This window comes from Papio anubis, chromosome 2 (genome assembly GCF_008728515.1).
Source record: "Papio anubis isolate 15944 chromosome 2, Panubis1.0, whole genome shotgun sequence".
NCBI classification, from domain to species: domain Eukaryota; kingdom Metazoa; phylum Chordata; class Mammalia; order Primates; family Cercopithecidae; genus Papio; species Papio anubis.
The window spans coordinates 19,813,002-19,833,274 of record NC_044977.1 but is presented as its reverse complement, the minus strand read 5'-3'; the positions used below and the strand labels follow the sequence as shown (position 1 = coordinate 19,833,274).

Below are 20,273 nucleotides of genomic sequence, written 5' to 3'. Positions count from 1 at the left end.
CTGTGCTATTTATCAACAAGATAATGCAGACAAAAATACCTTACCCATTAGGTACATCCCGTCCAGAGTTAACAAAGGAAAAATCACTTGGCTGAGAGCAGAGTTACACAACTTGATTATGCAAAGAGACTGAACTGTGTTTGACTATTTAGCTTTAGAATACACATCACTGATATTTAAGCAGTGTAAACTGTGTAATATTATTGTCAGCACAAATCATAGGCTTTGATGTACAGTGAGCTTTCCCGACGAACATCTGGCTAATAGCCAAGCAAAAGTACATAATTTGAAACACTCAATCAGTTTCATTCCGAGGCATTTTGTTTAGTGTTTAATAGCTTCTCCAGGGACAAGAAAATTACAAAAGCGCATTGTTTTGACATGAGCTAAAATGAGTCATCGCTCGTCACTACATTTTTGAGCATTTGGCATTAATCTTCTGAGACAATAAACCATAAACATTAGAAATAAATATCAATTTTCCTAAACAGTTTAGTAAAGGGAGACTACTCTTCTCATTGGAGCAATTAAGTTGGCATCTCTAAAGGAAGGCACTATCCTATTTCAACGTGTAGCCATTTTGTTTTTCTAAACAACACTTTCCTTAAGATTTGTAATGATCATCTAAGACCCAGTCCTTAAAGCAATACTAAAGCTTACTTGATTTGTATTAAATAACAAGTTAAAAGAATGTTGTATACATTTTAATCCTTTGGTAAATTCTACACCAAATGTTATCCAGTATTTCCACCCAGTATTCCCTGCCTGCCTTCATAATTATCAATAAGAAGCAAAGGAAACTGACTTGAGTTTCAACTCCTGGATTCTCCAGGGTCCAGATCCTACCACCATCATGCCCCTTCCCCTCAGGCACACTCTAGGGCCTAGGCCAATTTCATTTTCCTTTAGATCAGTGCTTCTAACACTTTGCTACATATAAGAATCACCAGAGAAGCTTTTAAAAAACCTGATACCTGGGGCACATCAATTAGGTCAGAATCTCTAAGGTTGAAGCATCAACTGTGCTGAAAGCTCACACCAGGTAGTTCCAATGTGCAGCTCAGTTTGAGTATCAGCATTTTAGACTTGCATGGAAGAGAAGAAAGAGGGAAGATTACACAATGATCAGCCCATTTGGTACTTTATGGAAGTTCTGATGAATATTAAGTGTGTTAAGAAATGGTTGGAACAAATAACTTCTATGAAATTACACCTTAGTTATAACATAGGGCTAAAGGTATGGCATCTGGGGCTAAACTTCTTGGGTTTGAAATCTTGTCTATGGCCACACCACCCTGAATGCGCTCTATCTCGTCTGAAATCTGGTTACTTATGACCTCTTAGAGACTCAGTTTCTTCATCTATTCAATGGGGATAACCCTTATAGGGTTGATGTAAAGATTAAATGAGTTAATTTCTATCAATATAAAGGGTTAAAAATAGTGTTTAACATACAGGAAGCACCAGGTATGTGTTAGTTGTTATTAATATCCTCATTATCATCATCTTTGTTTTTTGTATCTCATCAGCATAGATGAGTTGAATATTCTGTCTTAAACTCAAGGAGGTTGAGTGGTTTTGACTTCCATCCCGTAGTCATAAATTTTACTAATGATATCACCATTATACATGTATAATATTTTTAATTTTTAAATTAATTCATCCAATACATATTTACTGAATACCTACTATGTGTGAAATACTGTTCTAGATATGTCACATACTAACTTTTCAAAAAGCTTTCACATACATTTATATATATTTCATCCTAAAATCCTGACAAGTTGCTTCTGACCTCAGAATTATATGGTTTCAAAGATCCAGTACAACCAGAACACCACATTTAGCACCTTAGGAATGTACTAATAACAGCTAAGTAGTTGAATACTTACTATGTGTAAGCCCTACTCTAAGCTCTTAAAGGTTACAACTCATTTATATACAACAACCCTATGAGGAAGGTACTCTCACCATCCCCATTTTACAGATGAGAAAACAGTGGCACAGAGAAGTTATGCAATTCAAACTCAGGGAGACTGGTTCATCACCCTGGGAATTAACGTGTGTTAAGAAAAGATGCCCTGAAGGTGGACCATAATGGAAACATAATCAAGGAGGTGGGAGTCCAAAGCATCTATCATAACAATTTCAGGAACAGTGTACTTTATGTGAGATTCCTAGTACTTTGTCCTAGAAATAGTTTGTTGAAGAATGCAATAGGGGTTAGGAAACTGCTAGAAAAAAGCAACAACAGCAATCACAACAGCTACCATTTAGATCTCACAGAAAAACTAAATCCTTTATATACAATAACTTGTTTAATTGTGTAATTAATATAATTCATGGAAAACTTTGTAAAAAGATTTAGGTAGAAGATGTCCAATATGACCTTAAAATATGTGATTTCCACTTTTAACTCTAGTGCATTAGTAATGCTCATGAAGGCTAAAGGAATGTATCATTATAAGAAATGACCAAAACACCCATAAAGTGTAATAACTTGGTATTGGAAACCAAAAATCTGCTTTTGAAAATTATAACCAAATGTCCTGTTCAAAATAAAACTGAGCAGGCTCTTTATATGATGCAAAATAAAGATCAACAAACATCAGAAACTACATTCTTTTAAAAGATATTTTCAGATAAAAAGAAATGAGTTCCCAGTGTAAGTCTCTAAATAAATGCACACATAAAATCTCCATCTAATATAACCAAAGCACATACACTGTAGCTGTTTTTGAGGTCCTAGCAAGAAGGAATAACCACATGTTTTTAAAGTATGTGTGTTCCGGCCTTCTCAGGTGATGAAACTAGCAATAGAAATTTGATTGGTATTAATAAGTATCCAATAAGAGAGTAACTTGAAATAAAATTAAACTTCCATTAGAGCTTCAGACTCAGTGTTCATACAATATATCTCATTGAATTGTACCGTCTTGTGATATTCATATATAACAGTTCAAACCTTATTAAAACAAAGCAAAAACAAAACTACTAGGATGATGTGAAAAATGCACTTTTTTTTTTTTGACGGAGTCTAGCTCTGTTGCTGAGGTTGGAGTGCAATGGCATGATCTTGGCTCACTGTAACCTCCGCCTCCTGGGTTCAAGTGATTCTCCTGCCTCAGCGTCCTGAGTGGCTGGGATTACAGGTACCCGCCATCATGCCCAGCTAATTTTTGTATTTTTGTAGAGACAGGGTTTCACCACATTGGCCAGGCTGGTCTTGAACTCCTGACCTCAGGTGATCCACCCGCCTTGGCCTCCCAAAGTGCTGGGATTATAGGCGTGAGTCAACGTGCCTGACTTGCACATACATTTTTAATGTGTGAGTGGGTGCATGTCATAATTCCAGATGGAAATTTGTCACCACGAAATGTAATTTTTATTTAGCTGATCTTTCCGGGTTTCTATTTATAATGGAAGAGATTGGATAGGATGAAGTTGGGCATAAAGAATCAAGGCAAACACAGGCCCTGGTCATTGTGCAATTCCATATAGTATAATTTGTTTGCAATCTTTCATTCCATATACCTACAATACAGCTCTAAAAATAATGCCACCTACAATATAAAGATATACCTTTTTCCTAATAAACTTCAAAAAATGTCAAAATATGCAACAAAAATATAGTATCATACCTAAACTCTCAAATAAGCTACATTTAAATCAAGCCTACCTGCTTTTGAAAGTTTCCTTGAGAGTCTAATAACTTAGATAAGCCTATTGAGAAATAAATACATTTTGATGACTAACTGGAGAAAAAAAACCAATGTGAGAAAATTAAATGTAACATTAGTATGAGGAATCAGAAATGGAGGTAGGGTATCTTTTCTTAATAGAGTCGGTTCTCAATTATTCATGGTGATTAGAAACAAGGAAAACTTCATTTAACCAAGAACAATGGACATATTCATGGTCATTTGTTTTCCCACGTGGATTTAAGCAGAAAGCTTTGACACACTATAGGGGGTTCTCTGTAGTGGAGTTCTCTTACAGAACCCTCTATGACCACCATCACCCATCCTGGACATCCCCATCTGGTCAAGGTAAAATATGAGATAGTGGTATGACAAAAAATATAATAAACTAACCAGCTCAGAACCTCATTGCTTCCCAAATCTCAACAACACAATTTTGGTTTTCTACTTTCAGTATTCTGGATTTCTCCTCAAATACACCACAATACCCCAGCACTCCATCATAAGGCATCCCATTGTCTTGGCAATAATATTAAGCCTTAGAGAATATAGACTACTCAAGATCTAAAATGTAACTAGTAAAGAAAATTCAAAATTTGGTGTCAGGCAAATTGACACAAATTAGTTGAGATATATAATGGAAACTTTCAGTTGTTTTTCTTTGCTTTGTTTTGAACTCTATTTACTGTCAAAGGTATAGAACAAGTCAGCCAACCTTTTTTTTCTTTTTTTGAGACGAAGTCTCACTCTTGTCCCCCAGGCTGGAGTGCAATGACGCAATCTTGGCTCACTGCAACCTCCTCCCAAGGAGGCCTCCTGGGTTTCAGCGATTCTCCTGCCTCAGCCTCCCAAGTAGCCGGTGTGCACCACAACACCGTTTAATTTTTGTATTTTTAGTAGAGATTGGGTTTCACTATGTTGGTCAGGCTGGTCTCAAACTTCTGGCCTCAAGTGATCCACCCGCCTCTGCCTCCCAAAGTGCTGAGATTATAGGCATGAGCCACCATGCCCAGCCAAAAGTTGATAATATTCTTAATCACACTCATTTCTAAGCAAATAAAGAAAAAAAATTTGTTCTGAGAAACAAATCATGTTTCTCTCTAGCGCTTTTCTCCAATTGGCCATAATTAAATTTTGCGACTTAAAACACAATTTTTATTTATTAGCCATGTATATGACAGGTAAGTGGAAATGGACTTCAGCACCTGTTGTATACAGTGATTTGTTATGAAAATTATTTTTTCAAAGAAAATCACTGTGCTTTCAACTGATTATTAGGTAACATTGCTTATGAATATATTGTGGAACAAAAACCGTTAAACCCTAGTCCTTTGGAACCTTGTAGAATCTCAAAACTCTACAGAACAAAGGTTCAGTTGCTATGGCAACAAATGAATCATTAACACTATCATTGTAGAATTATAATTTATTTTATTTTATTTTATTTTATTTTATTTTATTTTTTTGAGACGGAGTCTCGCTCTGTCACCCAGGCTGGAGTGCAGTGGCCGGATCTCTGCTCACTGCAAGCTCCGCCTCCCGGGTTTACGCCATTCTCCTGGCTCAGCCTCCCGAGTAGCTGGGACTACAGGTGCTCGCCACCTCGCCTGGCTAGTTTTTTGTACTTTTTAGTAGAGACGGGGTTTCACCATGTTAGCCAGGATGGTCTCGATCTCCTGACCTTGTGATCCGCCCGTCTCGGCCTCCCAAAGTGCTAGGATTACAGGCTTGAGCCACCGCGCCCGGCCAGAATTATAATTTAAATGAAGAGCACTCCAGAAGATAGTAATTTGGTGCCTGTTCCTTTGTTCTTGGCCCATCAAAATAGTTGGTGTTTACTACTTCCTCTCTTTTTGTTCTTACTACTTTAATAAAGGGTCTCACTTCCTGACTAGGTTCTCTTTTGGGAACCTTTCTCTCAAGGATTCTGTATGAAGCCTCAGTAGCTTAAGGTGACTACCATTCATGAAAAAAACCAAAATCCCCAAAGCCTAGAAAATATACACATTTCACACACAGAAATGCTGTACTAATGGGGCATGCAGACGGTTTAAAATGAAACAGCCCCTCTATAGAAAAGCATACCAATTATGTGGCTAACATTAGGGCAACAAATTTTCCCTTGCCTTCCTTTTGCATATGCCTGTCATTTTCCTCCTATAGTTTCCATTCACTGTTTCAAACATATGTTGCCACTTACTTGCCAGGAAAGGAATCTCTGACCTACTCCCTTTATGTATCATGAAATAGCAGACGGAATGGAGCCAGTGAGAGCACCATTAGCAGTTATTCACACTTCTGTTTTCCCTTAACTTCCTTTTTTTTTTCCTAAAAGTTTATTCCGCATATGTTAAGGATGTGTAATCACAAAGACCTCCATGACTCATGCTTTATAATATGGAACCGTGGCAATTCCCTGCAGAAGCGAATGGTTCCCTCCTCCAGTGAGCCACATGTTTCCTCTACAGAAGACTATCTTTACAGCTTACAGCTTGACCAAACACAGGTGATGGGTTGCTTTGTCCAGTCCTCACCAAACATCAACATTGTTTTATTTTCTAGCAATCACTGCTAGAGTTTAGCCAACATTTAACCCACAGTCTTTTAAGGAGGCACCTGTTCTATGGGTGCAGGCTGCTAGGGTATTGTCCTGAGTCAAGAGAAAACATGATGGAGAGTACTTAAAAGGAAGAGGTTTTTCATCAAACATGAAGGAGATTAAGGAAGACAACATGTGGAAGTGTGGTGTTACATGTACAACAATAAGAAATGAATGTTTATTTTGATCTGCATTGATCATCCCCTTTTGGTTTACGAAAACCAATCTATAGGTTAAAAAAAATTACCATGGTTCATAGTTATGCTATTATGAACTAAGTTCCTAAACTAAATCCAGCAAACACCACCAGGAACTTGGCCTCTTCTGCAAAAGGAGATCAGCCAAAAAATAAGCTCTTGTCCATGAGCGGAAGGAAATATAGTACCTTGAATAACCCACAAACATTACCATTCATATGTTGTGGGATATATAGTAAAAAAAAAAAAAAAAAAAAAAAAAGGTTCTGCTGACTGAAAGCTTGCTAAATATATGAGACCAACTACAGAGCTAGTTGGATTATGATTCATTCTTTAAAGGGGGGATATTTTCCACTTTTCCAGCAGTGAACATGAGTGACTGCAAGTTGCCTAGAAGAACATGCTATCATGCTTGAACCTGAGACAGCTAAGAATAAAATACAGTTAAGTTTAACCATCCTGGCCACATAATATATATATAAGCATTCTCTGAGTTACGAGCACCTGACTAGTGAACATTCTCTCTATTTTAAAAGCCAGCCTGCATCCTGCTCGAAGGATGGCACCTGGAGGGCAAGAGTATTTCCAGAGCTACTGAATTTTCTTCAGGTTAGTTGGCCTGAGGATGCCACGAATGTGACAGGGAGGTATTCACCTAGAATCCAAAGTAGGAACCTGGAACACATTTGCTAATTAAATATCATGTTTCATGTAACACATAGGCTCCCAGCTAGTCCACAAAAAGCTAGCTGACCCAAATATAGCTTGAAGTCTATACATTTGCAAGAATATTGTTCTCTACTCCATACTGTAATAATAAGAGTACATATAAACCTTATGAATGATGCCATTATAGTGCTATAAAATCACCATATTATCAGTTACCTAAATGTAGGTTTTCAGCTTTATTATGGGTTGAGTAAGCCTCCTTGTGCTAGTCTGGGAATCAACTCCCTGATTAATAATATCATTTTTATGAGGAAATATCTTACAAATGAACCTTTGAAATAGTCTTTCTGCAAGATGGTAAACTTCCTACATTTAAAAAATTAATCACTTTCGTCCTTGCTATAAGAAAGCAGATTGCCCTAAGATCTATATTCAGAGTAAATTCAGCATTATCCTATGTTGGGCAAAAGAAATCATAAGCAACACAGACTTTAAAAGTATCAAAAAACAAACTCAAAACAAAAAGGTGATAACTAAAAGTGGAAACAAGAAAATAGCACACCAGCACACAAAACTAACGGGGACAGTGAATCCACCTCTGGCCAGACCCGGCACCTGACTAGCTCCTGTTAGGCATCCACAACAGATGAACAAATGGGGCAGACCTTCACCTGAACTGCTAAGTGCCACCTTCTCTTACACCTTTTCAGATACAGATCTTCTCCCTCAGCACTGAAAGAGTACTTTATTTATGTATCTTGTGGAATCTACTTAGTTTTTAACCATCCTATTTCCTTTTCTATTAATACCTCTCCAACCAACTCCTAGCTGTAATTGTCCTAAAGCAGGAGATTTGTCTTCCTTTCTGCAACATCACAAAAAAGCTTTGAGTATCATAGCAAAGAGGAAAGAAAATTTACTGAAGCTTATTATATGCTGGTTCCATGTTAACTGGCTTTCCTCCTCCAAAATGTATCTCACTTAACATAGCAGGTCCTTAACAAATGAATACTGAATATCTTGACACCCAGCTTCAAATAGAAGAAAACTGTAGAGCAACTCACAGAAATATTTATGGATTTGGCAAAGGGGGAGCCAGATTTTTTACCTTCAAAATGTCTTGGGTTGGGGTGGAGAGAAGTATAACCTAAAGATATTTTTAAGTATCTATATATTTGATAAAGGGATGCTGGCAAACAAAAATCATTCTCTATCAGCATGAAACTCTATTTCTGTTCATCACAGAAAAATAAATTATCTGTAGAGCATAAATGATTGGAGATTAAAGCAATTGAAGTTTACTTTAAAATAGCTAACTTTGATAACTTTAAAGGAATTAGCTATCTGCATTTGTCAAACAAATGACATAATTCTTAGATATCTACATGACAGCAAAAAGATCCATAAAACCTCATACCTTAAAAAACCAAAATCTAGTCTTAGATTGAGAAGACTTCAAATTCTATAAAATGAACAATAATATTTTTCACTGTTACTAAATGCCTATTAAAAAATGTCTAGATGCCAATTTTGTTACTGGAAATAGATACCTGAAAGCAGAAAGATGTCTTCTAAAAATCCCCAGATTTCCTCCCAGTAACACCTGAGAGAACAGACACACAGAGCATCTTGCTTTCATCTTAGCAAGACATTGCCACTCCTCCTCCAGTCACTGTCCTGATCATTTCTAATTCAGCTCTGTTTTGGGGGATCAGCACCAACAGGGGCCTCATCTTCTTTGTGAAGAAAAATACAGGCCAATAGTATAATTAGAATTTATGTAAAAGATAACAGAATAATCAGTTGAGCCCACATGATTGACATGAACTTGACCCATGGTTAGATCAGGGATAAAATCTGATTGATATATAAGCTAGTTATGTTATTCTCTTTCCCTTTGGCAGTTCCAGACAATAAGGCATAAGGACAAGTCTTTGAGGGTGGATGAGATGGAGTAGGGAATTGGGGGAGAGCTTATGGGAAAGGCTTCCTGGCTCCTAAAGAGACACCAGAAGAGATGGTACCTTCTCCACCTCTGGGTGTTGCAGGTTTGGATGAGATGCCTGGAACTACCAAGGTCGTCTTGCTATCAGTGTGACAATGAAGCCATCAAAGGGAAGAGATCAAAGCCACAAGAACCAGGGAGTCAGAGGCAACATGGTATGTCTAGAACCTGCCGCAAGGCTGGATTTTTTACTGTGTGGTGATATATTTCACTATTGTTTGAGCCAATGGAAGTTCAGGTTTTTGGATGATTATAGTTGGACACTTCCTCGCCAAAGTATAATTTTTTTGGTTACTCACCTTCCAGACCACTTGGAGAAGCCAGGGCACCATTTTCATGACAGTTCTCAGTGAAGGCCAATGGTGGGAATTCTTCAAAGATGTGAAGCCCTCACATTACATAGTTCTCCATACAAAACTGGAGACTTGCCTAGTGCACTATGAAAAACTTCTTAATTCAAGATGCAGTTCTCAAAGTGGCATCATTCACATGAGAACAGTTTCCCTTTGAAGTACCTGGAATGAGACTCTAGTGATATTCTATTTTTCACAGAGGTTTGGTAAAAGCATAGCAGAAGCTCTTAGACCATTGCTCTTTACATCAGGCTCTGACTAATGTGTCTGCCTGAACTGAGAAGTAACACCTGTGAAAAATCAGAAAAATTATTATATTTAATATAAATTTAGCTAATAAGTATTAGTGAATCATAGCTATTCTAGATAGCAGACTGATTCTTCTATTAATATGTAGACCTAAGAAAGACTAGAACCTAAAAAGTATAGTTTTGTTAATAATTGGACCTTATATTGGACACAATGTTTATATAATTAGGCAACTGAAAAATCACTGGTGGCTTATTAGTAAGCTGAGCAATGAATGGAAATGCTGTGATGTAAATCTTTACTGGGTTAAGCTAAAACTCCATTTCTTAATTTGATATATTTCCTTTTAGACAGTTTTCAGGCTGATTTTCAGTATGAGATTATTATTGTTCTAATGTCCATTGCTGATGGTGAAATGGATTCGCTACCCTAAGCTATTGTATCACCAACAAAACAAAACAAAACAAAACAAACAAACAAAAAACCCAACACATGTTAAAAAGCAAAATAAAATATATACAATATTTTAAAAAATACATCCATAAGATGGCAAGTAATATTAGGAATATTTAAGGCCAAAGACTGAATAAAAGTGAAAACCTGGAAAGGTAAGCAAAGCACCAAAGCTGGTTTTTGCTTTGAGAATGTTTTGTTAAACTCTATAAACTTAGATTTTAGTTTTCATGACATCATAGGGCATGTAGACAGAGTACAAAGCCCAGGGTCCTCCCAGCCCCACATAAAGCTGAGACTTCAAAGAGCTAACCTGTCAGAATGCCCAGATGGAAGTACCCACATTACCCAGATGAAAGGGTAATTTAGAAACAAAATCAGCCTCTACAGGACTGCAAGGAAAACTGCTTTCCATGAACTATGGCATTGGGAGTTAGAGGGAAATAAACTCCACTGAGAAGATATACCAGCAAGCTAGCCCACACGAGAATTTGCAGATTCATACTAACTGGGTGGTCTGAAAAAAACAAAAACAAAACAAAAGAAAAAAATCCCAAAGATCCCAGGTCAAAAAATTTAGTTTAAAAAGATTTTAGGCTGAAAATACCCCTTGGCATCTGGCACAAATGGAAATCCTCTCTAGAGGAAACTACCTTCAACTCAGGGTTCAAAGAATTCCTACATATAAAATTCTAAGATACGTGAGTTCATATAAAAAAATCTGAAACCATAGAGAAAATAATATACAATTATTGAAAGCCAGTGACATAAAATGGCAGAATCAGAGCTGCAAAGACCTCAGATATTTAAATAATCACACAGCATGTAAGACATATTTAATATGTTAGAAACAAACAAACAAACAGGGGATTGATATTTCTAGTTTAAAAAGTAAAAGACTATAGAAAATGGTTAAACTAGAAAAACAGAGAAACTTTGGGAAATGAAATAGGTAACAACTGCAGATCAAGGAATGACAATTAGTAAACTGGAAGAAAAATTCAAAGAAATTATACAGAATATAGTCTGGAAAGCCAAACAGATGGAATAACTGAAGACTAGTTAAGGGTTGTGAAGACAGAGAAAGTCTAACTTGTGTCTAATCTAGGTTATAAGAGATTAAGGAGAGAAAAAACTGTTCAGAAGCCATATTTGAAATATTAATATAAACTAAGAATTCTCTAGAACTGAAGAAAGACACTAATCTACAGACTCAGGAATCTCAATGAAACCTGGGAAGGACAAAATAAAAGAAATCTGCACTTAAGTATATACAAATGAAATAGTATAATATCAAAGACAAAGGGAAGATCATAAAAACAGCCAGAGAAAAAAGGAATGACAATTAGATAGATGATTTTTCAACAGTAAAATGGGAAACCAGAAGTTGGTGGAATAATATCTTCAATGTACTGACAGAAAACAAGTCTCAACCAAGCATTCTATATCCAGTAAAAATCCTCAAGAATGATGGTGAAATAAAGACAGATTCAAATAGAGTGTGCAAAGAGCAGACTTCCACTAACAGAACGTCAAAAGGATGCATTTAGATTGAAGGAAAGTGGTCCCAGAGAGAAGTTTGGAATAAAAGAAGAAATAAGAGGCAAGGAAAGTGTTAAATATATTGGTATATCTAAACCAATAATTGACTAATAGAACAATAATAGATTATAATGTCCTATGGAATTAAAGATAGAACTAAAATATATAATAACAATAATATGAAAACTGGGAGGGTATGCTCAGAATTAAAAGTGTTTTGAGTCCTTAGATTTTTTTTGGAGGAGGATTACACTGAGTAGCTTTCGACTTTGAGAATTTAACTTGCGAGATGGAATTCATAGGGTTATTAATCCCTAATAGAACAGGAATACAGTGTGTATTACAAGGTAGAGAGAGAGAAAATGGATAAAAACAAAATTCAAAAGAAGCCAAGAAGTGAGATAAAAGCAACAAAAAGGTGGTACGGGAATTATCAAATAAGATGGCAAATAATTACAATATAGACAAAATGATCCTGTTAAAAGACAAAAATCGTAAAACTAGATTAAAGCAATTTTAACAATTATAATTCCTGCTATACGTTATTTATGAGACTCACCAGAACATAAGGGTATGGTAAAGCTGAAAGTAAAAGGTCAGAAAAGACATTAGTAACTACTAATTAAAAGAAAGATTGTGTAGCTATGTTAATATCAAACAAAGTGAACTTTAAAGTTAAAAACATCTATAAAGGGTTATTATATAATGTGAAGAGATTCCATTTCCTAGGAACAGTTTGAATTTGTGTGCATCTAAAAATATGTAAAGCAACAATTGCCAGAAACACAAGGACAAACTAATCCACCATCACAGTGGAAGATTATAGCACATCCTTGTTAGTTATTAATAAACCAAGCAGACAAAAACCCGTAAAGTTACAGAAGATCTTAACAACACAATTAACAAGCTTTATTTATATAGACAAAACTGTTAAGTTTCACAAAACATAAATTCTCTTCAAGCAGATAGAGAACCTGAGCAAAAAGTCACCATGTAGTGGGGCCATGAAACAAACGTTAATGTCAAAGGATAGATAACATACTGATCATATTCTCTGAATAGAACATAATCAATGACAAAAAAGATGTTCTTTCTCTACCTAAAAATATGTGTTTAAAAATTGGCCGGGCATTGTGGCTCACGCCTGTAATCCCAGCACTTTGGGAGGCCGAGACCGGCGGATCATGAGGTTAGGAAATCAAGACCATCCTGGCTAACACGGTGAAACCCCGTCTCTACTAAAAATACAAAACAAAAATTAGCCGGGCGTGGTGGTAGGCACCTGTAGTCCCAGCTACACAGGAGGCTGAGGCAGGAGAATGGCGTGAACCCGGGGGGCGAAGCTTGCAGTGAGCAGAGACCGTGCCACTGCACTCCAGCCTGGGCGACAGAGCGAGACTCCGTCTCAAAAAAAAAAAAAAATTAAGAAGCACAATTCTAAGTAACTAAGTAAAGAGATGAAAGCCCAATAAGATCATGGAGAGAAAAGAGACAATCTAAAGTTCTTAGCAGAGTTATTTTTTTGCAATGAAATTTATGAAACATCAAAATGAATCAACAAAGATGGTTACAGAATTTCTTTCACTGGAAGAGAGAAAAACGAAGATAAAGTGTTTATATCTCCACAAAAAGCAGTCTAAGAAGATTCTTTTCTCTGCTTTACCTTCCACAGCCAGTATATAAAATTGTTCACAGGAAGGAGTTAAGAGGGTATACCTAAAACATAAAGAGCCTCTCTCTATTTTCAGTGATGGATCAAACAGGCACCTCTACAAAACCAACCAACGAACCAATTCATTAATATTCGGAGGTGCTTTTGTTTTGTTTTGTTTCTTGTAGTCTGGGAGATCTTTACCCAGCCACCAACTTTTCTCTGGGAAGAACCTTTGGTAAATCATAATTATTTATCAAGTAAAGGGTCTCACTCCGTTGCCCAGGCTGAAGTGCAGTGGCATGATCATGGCTCCCTGTAGCTTCAACCTTCCAAGTTCAAGTGATCCTCCCACCTCAGCCTCCTAAGTAGCAACAGGTGCACAACATAGTGCCTGGCCCTCTGGCAGCTATTCTAATATTTAATAAGTCTAAAATAAAGTCTCCTATTGAATTACAATGTCATAGACCCATTTTATTTTTATTCTCAGAGCAGACGTTTAAAATTTTTCAATAGATGCTGCTCCACATCACCACTTGTCTGAAGATGGTACCTAAGACAAGCATTAATACACAATAGGAGGCCAGGCATGGTGGCTCATGCCTGTAATCCCAGTACTTTGGGAGGCCGAGGTGGGTGGATTGCTTGAATCTTCCCAGGTGTTCAAGATGAGCCTGGGCAAGATGGCAAAACCCCATCTTTACAGGGGAAAAAAATAATTAGCCAGATGTGGTGGTGCACACCAGTAGTCCCAGCTACTTGAGAGGCTGAGATGGGAGTAGGGAGTATGAATTGAGCCCAAGAGGTCAAGGCTGCAGTGACCCGTGATTGTGCCACTGCACTCTAGCCTGGGTGACAGAATGAGGCCGTCTCAACATCTACGTGTATATCCATATCTATAGTATATATATATATCTGGGTATTCCCATTTCCATTTCATATGAATATATTGCACTTATATAAGCAATTGAAAAAGAATTTTCTAACAATGCCATGATTCATTGAAAACTGCTTTCAATATGTTATTCAACTGCTTAAAAGCTGCTGATGGCACCCGACTGTCTATAACATGAAGTTAAAGCCCAGACCCCACTACTTGAATTTTAAGATCTATTCGTAGCCTGGACCCATCTTATGTGATCTCTCAGCCATGGCTGTGATATCCACCACATGCACAACTGCCTGTAGAGGCCCAGTTCTGCTCCATGAGAGCCAACCAATGACTATAGTAAATCCATGGTTCGCTTGTTCTGCCATTCTCCTTCCTGGAAAGCCCTACTCACCCTTCAAGGTCCAAATGAACTTTAACTTCTGATGAAGATCTACCAGATATTTTGAGGCCTGATACTTTTTTTTTGATACGGAGTTTTGCTGTTGTTACCCAGTCTGGAGTGCAATGGCTTGATCTCGGCTAACTGCAACCTCCACCTCCTGGATTCAAGTGATTCTCCTGTTAGCCTCCTGAGTAGCTGGGATTACAGGCATGCCACCATTCCCGGCTAATTTTGTATTTTTAGTAGAGATGGGGCTTCTCCATGTTGGTCAGGCTGGTCTCAAACTCCCAATCTCTGGCGATTCGCCCACCTCGGCCTCCCAAAGTGCTGGGATTACAGGCATGAACCACCATGCCTGGCCGATACTTTTTTTTTTTTTTTTTTTGAGATGGAATCTCCCTCTGCTGCCCAGGCTGGAGTGCAGTTGCATGATCTTGGCTCACTGCAACCTTTGCATCCCAGGTTCAAGCGATTCTCCTGCCTCAGCCTCCTGTGTAGCTGGGATTACAGGTGCCCACCACCATGCCTGGCTAATTTTTGTATTTTTAGTAGATACTGGTTTCTAGTAGAGACAGGTTTCACCATGTTGGCCAAGCTGGTCTCGAACTCCTGACCTCAAGTGATCTGCCCACCTCAGCCTCCCAAAGTGCTAGGATTAAAGGCACGAGCCACCACACTGGCCGCCTGATACTTTAAAAATATTCTTACTTCACCCAACTCAATATCTTAATTTAATGTTAACCTTTTTTTTTTTTTTTGTTTTGGTCTTTGTTCATTTGTTTGTTCTATCCACCTCTGCAAAATCTGGGCAGGAATATGCTATACACCAAACTTGTCCAAGTTGTAGTCCATGCATTGCAGGTGGCCCAAGATAGCTTTGAATGTAGCCCCACACAAATTCATAAACTTTCTTAAAACGTGAGATTTTTTTTCCGATTTTTTTTTTTTCTCATCAGGTATCATTAGTGTTTGTGTATTTTATGTGTGGTACAAGAGAATTCTTCTTCCAGTGTGGCCCAGGGAAGGCAAAAGATTGGACACTCCTGCTTTACACTCATTCCCCTCTCACCAGGAACTCAGCATAGTGATAGACACACAGAAGGTATTCAACAAATAGTTGCTGAATACCTCTTAAAAGAATACAGTACGACTAACTCTTATATATCTATAAATCATCTCTCACTCACGTCCATGTGCACGTGTGCACACATACAGAGCGTTCTGTTTGAATAGTCCACCTTCCTTGATTTAGAAAGGAAAATGTAATACCTCTTTTATCCACTCAATTCCTTTACAGTGAACAAACATTATCAATAAAGGTGGATTTTTAATCAGAAATAAACTCATGCACAAACAGTGCTACTAGTTGTTGGAGGCTACCATGACTCAGTGAAAAGATATTGCATACAGCCTTTGGGAAGTAGATTCCCCATTCTAGACCTACAGAGTTGAGTTGTATTGTTCTTCATTTCTTCTTGTTGTAGTTGGTAAATGTACACAAAAGCCTTCAAGTCTCTGTGTGTACGTGTGTGTGTGTGTATGTGTGTCTGTTTTGGGCAGAGAGGAGGGAAGAAGAAGGGAGAAAGATATTTGTTCCACAAAGTTTCAACACATAATAGCCACAAATAGATGACAGAGATATAGACAGACAAATATTGTTTTTAACTAAAAGTCAGTCAGCACCTTTCAGAGGTCAAGTGAGCCCTAAGCCACTTTTATATTTTGAGTCTACTAATGTATTTTTAAAAAGGAAGTGAAGAAGTATCAGAGTAAGTTTATGAACTTGTGCTAAATTTTAAATCCTTGAATTTAACAAAGAAATTTTATTTGCCAAAAAAGTGCACAATAAAATATAACTGGGCTAGTCATGAGATAATTACAACTCTAAGGGGCATAGTCTAATAATGGGACAAATTAGCAATAATAAGATAAGCTTGTGCTTCTATAAATCTTAGAATGCATCAGCATTTGGAGATAAATCTGAGTCAAAGTGGAAGTTGCTGAGAGTCAACACCAGGTCTCCATGAAATAGCCCTACAAGCATCCAATATAAATAAGTGGGCTGAAAGAGTCTCTTTGGTATTACTAGGGCAATAGCCTTAATGGTAACTGAAGGCTGCTTCTGTGTGTTTCCAAACTCAGCTGGAACAGTTTCCATTAGAATTGATTGTTTAAAAAGAAATCAGCACTATTTTAACTTATGTTTTGTCGAGAAGTGACTGAGCCTACAGTTGACTGCTGAAAGGAAACTCTGCTCCTGCAGTTTTTATTCCTACAGGCTGTGAGAGCAGTATCATAGCACAATTTTCCCTACTTGCATGGTTAAATACCACTCCAAAGAAGAAATTTCCTTAGCAAATAATATTTGTGGTCAAGGAAGTAAAGAAACCTGATTAAATGAAGGAAAAAAATAGTTTCTGGACCCAAGCCTTATCAGTATTCAGCTGCTTCAAAAGTAAAAGAACCAAAATCTCTAACTGTAAACAGCATTCCATGGTATCCTGTATACACATTTGCCTCAATGGTTAAATTGTACAAAAATGAACTGAAAGCTAACAGTCAATCGGCAATAGGTGGGAGTAGTTCGCACATGATTGTTATCTCTTTCTTCCGCTGAATTCAAAGCACTTCCTTTCATTCATTTCCTCATTCTTTACGGTTGCAGAATGCTCACTTTGTGCAGGGTATTGTGCTGGTCCTCCTACAGAATCCCATAAAGTGGGAAGGAAGTTTGAGACATCAGAGACAGCAGGTAGGCAGAGTGATTGACATACAGTAGGCTCTTAATAAATGATAGCGATTCCTTTCCCTTCCCTTATCACTCCGGGAACTTCTTTATAGAGGTCCCATATTTGAGCTATGAAACTTACTTTAACACTAACAGCACCATAAATAAAAATGGAGAGAAGACAAGGAGAAAGAAGGGGAAAAAGACAGAGAGGATATTATATGAAGCAGAAACATTTTAGAATTCTTCAGTAAAAAAGCACTCCATTCTGGCTTGAGCTCTTCCCATCTGCATATCCCTGAACAGGCTACTGCACAGCCTGGGTCTTAGTTCCATGAAGTATAAGGCTTGCTAACTAGATAATCTCCAAAATTCATTCTCACTCTCCTAGTCCATAGTTCAAGTCCAATGAATTAAATGGCAGATGAGAGAAGAACAAAGTTCTGTAACTCTCTGTTAGTACTGTTTACCCCCTAAATCCAAATCTTACTACAAAACACTGAGTGTGATTTTCCCCGTAAGTTGCTGGAGTCAGTATGCAGTTCAAACTCTGGTGCCATCATTCCCTAGCTCTGTGATCTTAGACAAATTACCTAACTTCTCTGTTCCTCAGTTATCTATCTATCCCATAGGGTTATTATGTGGATCTAAGTTGTTATTATTTGTAAAGCGTGTAGTGTCTGGCATCAATTAAACATTAAATGTGTCACCTATTATTGTTTTTGTTATTATTATAACAATGCAGTCACACAAACAAAATCAGTATAGAAGTGATTATCCTAGATTATCATACAAGCAGTACATGACGACAATATTTGGGTGTGTGGTTGTTCATTAGAAGACTGATGATCAGTAAGCTCTTTGACTCAACAGTGTGATATGGTTGTCTAAAATGGTAAGAAAATCTGTTTACACAACCCCCCACCCACACACATTCACATAGCCTATAAAAGGGGAGGATAACTCTGATAATGCTAAAATAATCATGATGAAATAATTTGTTCATTCGAAGCACCAACCATTTGGACACAGGGTGTGAAAAGACTAAAATGATATAATATAGGAATAACTGAAGATTCAAGACAAACTTTTCAAATATTTAAAAGGCTTTTATGTCAAAGCAATGCATTTGTTCAACATGGAGTCATGGAAAGATGAAGAACAATAAATGGAAGTTAGAAGCAGCCAGTCTTCAGTTTGGAACGGAATGGACTTGTTGGGGAAGTGAAAAATCTCTGGAGCTGTTTGGCACTGATTAATGACAACTAGACTGTGCATGTACCAATTCTTGGACAAAACACTGAAGTTCTGAGAAAGAATTCAATCTAAGGGTAGACACAAGATTTTTGACATATCTTCCAAATCTACAATTTATGATGTAGACTGGATGCTTAGTGACATAAATTATAATAGAATTTCTCATGTACAGTACCACCAATTGGCAAGCATGCAAAATAATGGTGTTCCTTGATAACACAGAAATTTATATTAAAAGTTCAGACATCTCCATTAGGTTTTTGACATGTGGCCAATCTTGGTGGCCTGAGATGATAAGCAGCAACCTATAAATCTCCAATTTAAAACAAATGCAACAAAAGATAACATTTCTAATCCATAAAGTAGACAACTAGCTCATTAATGTTCTAAATTAGTTTTGCAGTTAGTATAAGCTAGGTAAATTACTCGATTATTAATTGGGATTTCAGATACTAATCATACTGTTTATGCCATTTTTTCATGTTTCCCAAAAGAAACATTCAGTCCCAGAAAACACAGTGACTGGGTCACCAATTTACTGTGTGACCTTGGGGCAAGTCCCTTAACCTCTCTGAGCTCCAGTTATCTCATTTATTTAAAAATGGGGAACAGAGAGTGGCAATAAGAAGATCAGATGTTTTCTAAGGCCTTTTATACTCTAAAACATGATTTTATGAAAGGATCATTCTTCTTAATAAAACTCTAAGCACATTTTTTACTCTTAATTTGTTCATTTTTCTCAGTGAAGACATTTCCAGCCATTACATGAGGAAGTGGAAGATTTAGTCTTACCACCACCACTGACTGCTTCTATGAGACAGTTTTATTCTGTCCTTCTAGAGTCTAGAAGAAGTTGCTGGACAAAATAAAGGATTTTACAATTAGAAGCCACCTTCATATCAATCAATTGACTATGTAAATAATGGAAAAAGCAGAATTTGGAACAGAAAGGGATATTATAAAATGTAATTTTTATAAAAATTATCTTAGAATAGTTTTACTCTTACTTTTTTACTTCCTGGATGCTTTATTTTCTCAGGTTTTCTAAACCCATTTCAATGAGTCTAGAAGTTTATAATTAAAATTTATGCTCAGGAATTGCTCTATTTGAGTTCCAAAGATAAAAGAAAACATATAAATCCAATTTACCCAACTGTTCTACTCTTAGTTGGTCAACTATGCCAAAGACATCCTAAACTATTCCAATGACTTCCAACTAATAAAACTTGTTCAACTGTACTTTGAATCCACAGGTCTTTCTCTGCAAGTATTTACCCTGAAATCAAGCTCCATATCTACATGGGAAAATCTGTCAGTGGTTTCTTTAAAAATGTATTACTTAAAAAAGAGATGGGCCAGGTGTGGTGGCTCGCGCCTGTAATCCCAGCACTTTGGAAGGCCGAGGCGGGCAGATCATCTGAAGTCTGGAGTTCGAGACCAGCCTGGCCAACACGGTGAAACCCCATCTTTACTAAAAATACAAAAATCAGTCAGGCTTGGTAGCACACATGTATAATCCCAGCTACTAGGGAGGCTGAGGCAGGAGAATTGCTTGAACCCAGGGGGTGGAGGTTGCAATGAGCCAAGATTGCACC

General features: G+C 37.3%; 2 protein-coding genes across 9 annotated transcripts in view; one reads left to right on the top strand and one right to left on the bottom strand.

The window, feature by feature from the left end:
• CMSS1 (cms1 ribosomal small subunit homolog) overlaps positions 1 to 20,273 on the bottom strand; it is a 371,710-nt gene that overhangs the window by 287,338 nt on the left and 64,099 nt on the right. The window lies entirely within an intron of this gene.
• FILIP1L (filamin A interacting protein 1 like) overlaps positions 1 to 20,273 on the top strand; it is a 294,710-nt gene that overhangs the window by 222,557 nt on the left and 51,880 nt on the right. The window contains exon 1 of one of the 7 annotated variants that reach the window (XM_017955083.2): positions 15,402 to 17,445. The exons of the other annotated variants lie outside the window; for them this stretch is intronic. The gene's annotated coding sequence lies outside the window, so the exon portion shown is untranslated. Of the gene's footprint in view, positions 1 to 15,401; positions 17,446 to 20,273 lie in introns of those variants that run through there. 7 annotated transcript variants of the gene reach the window in all.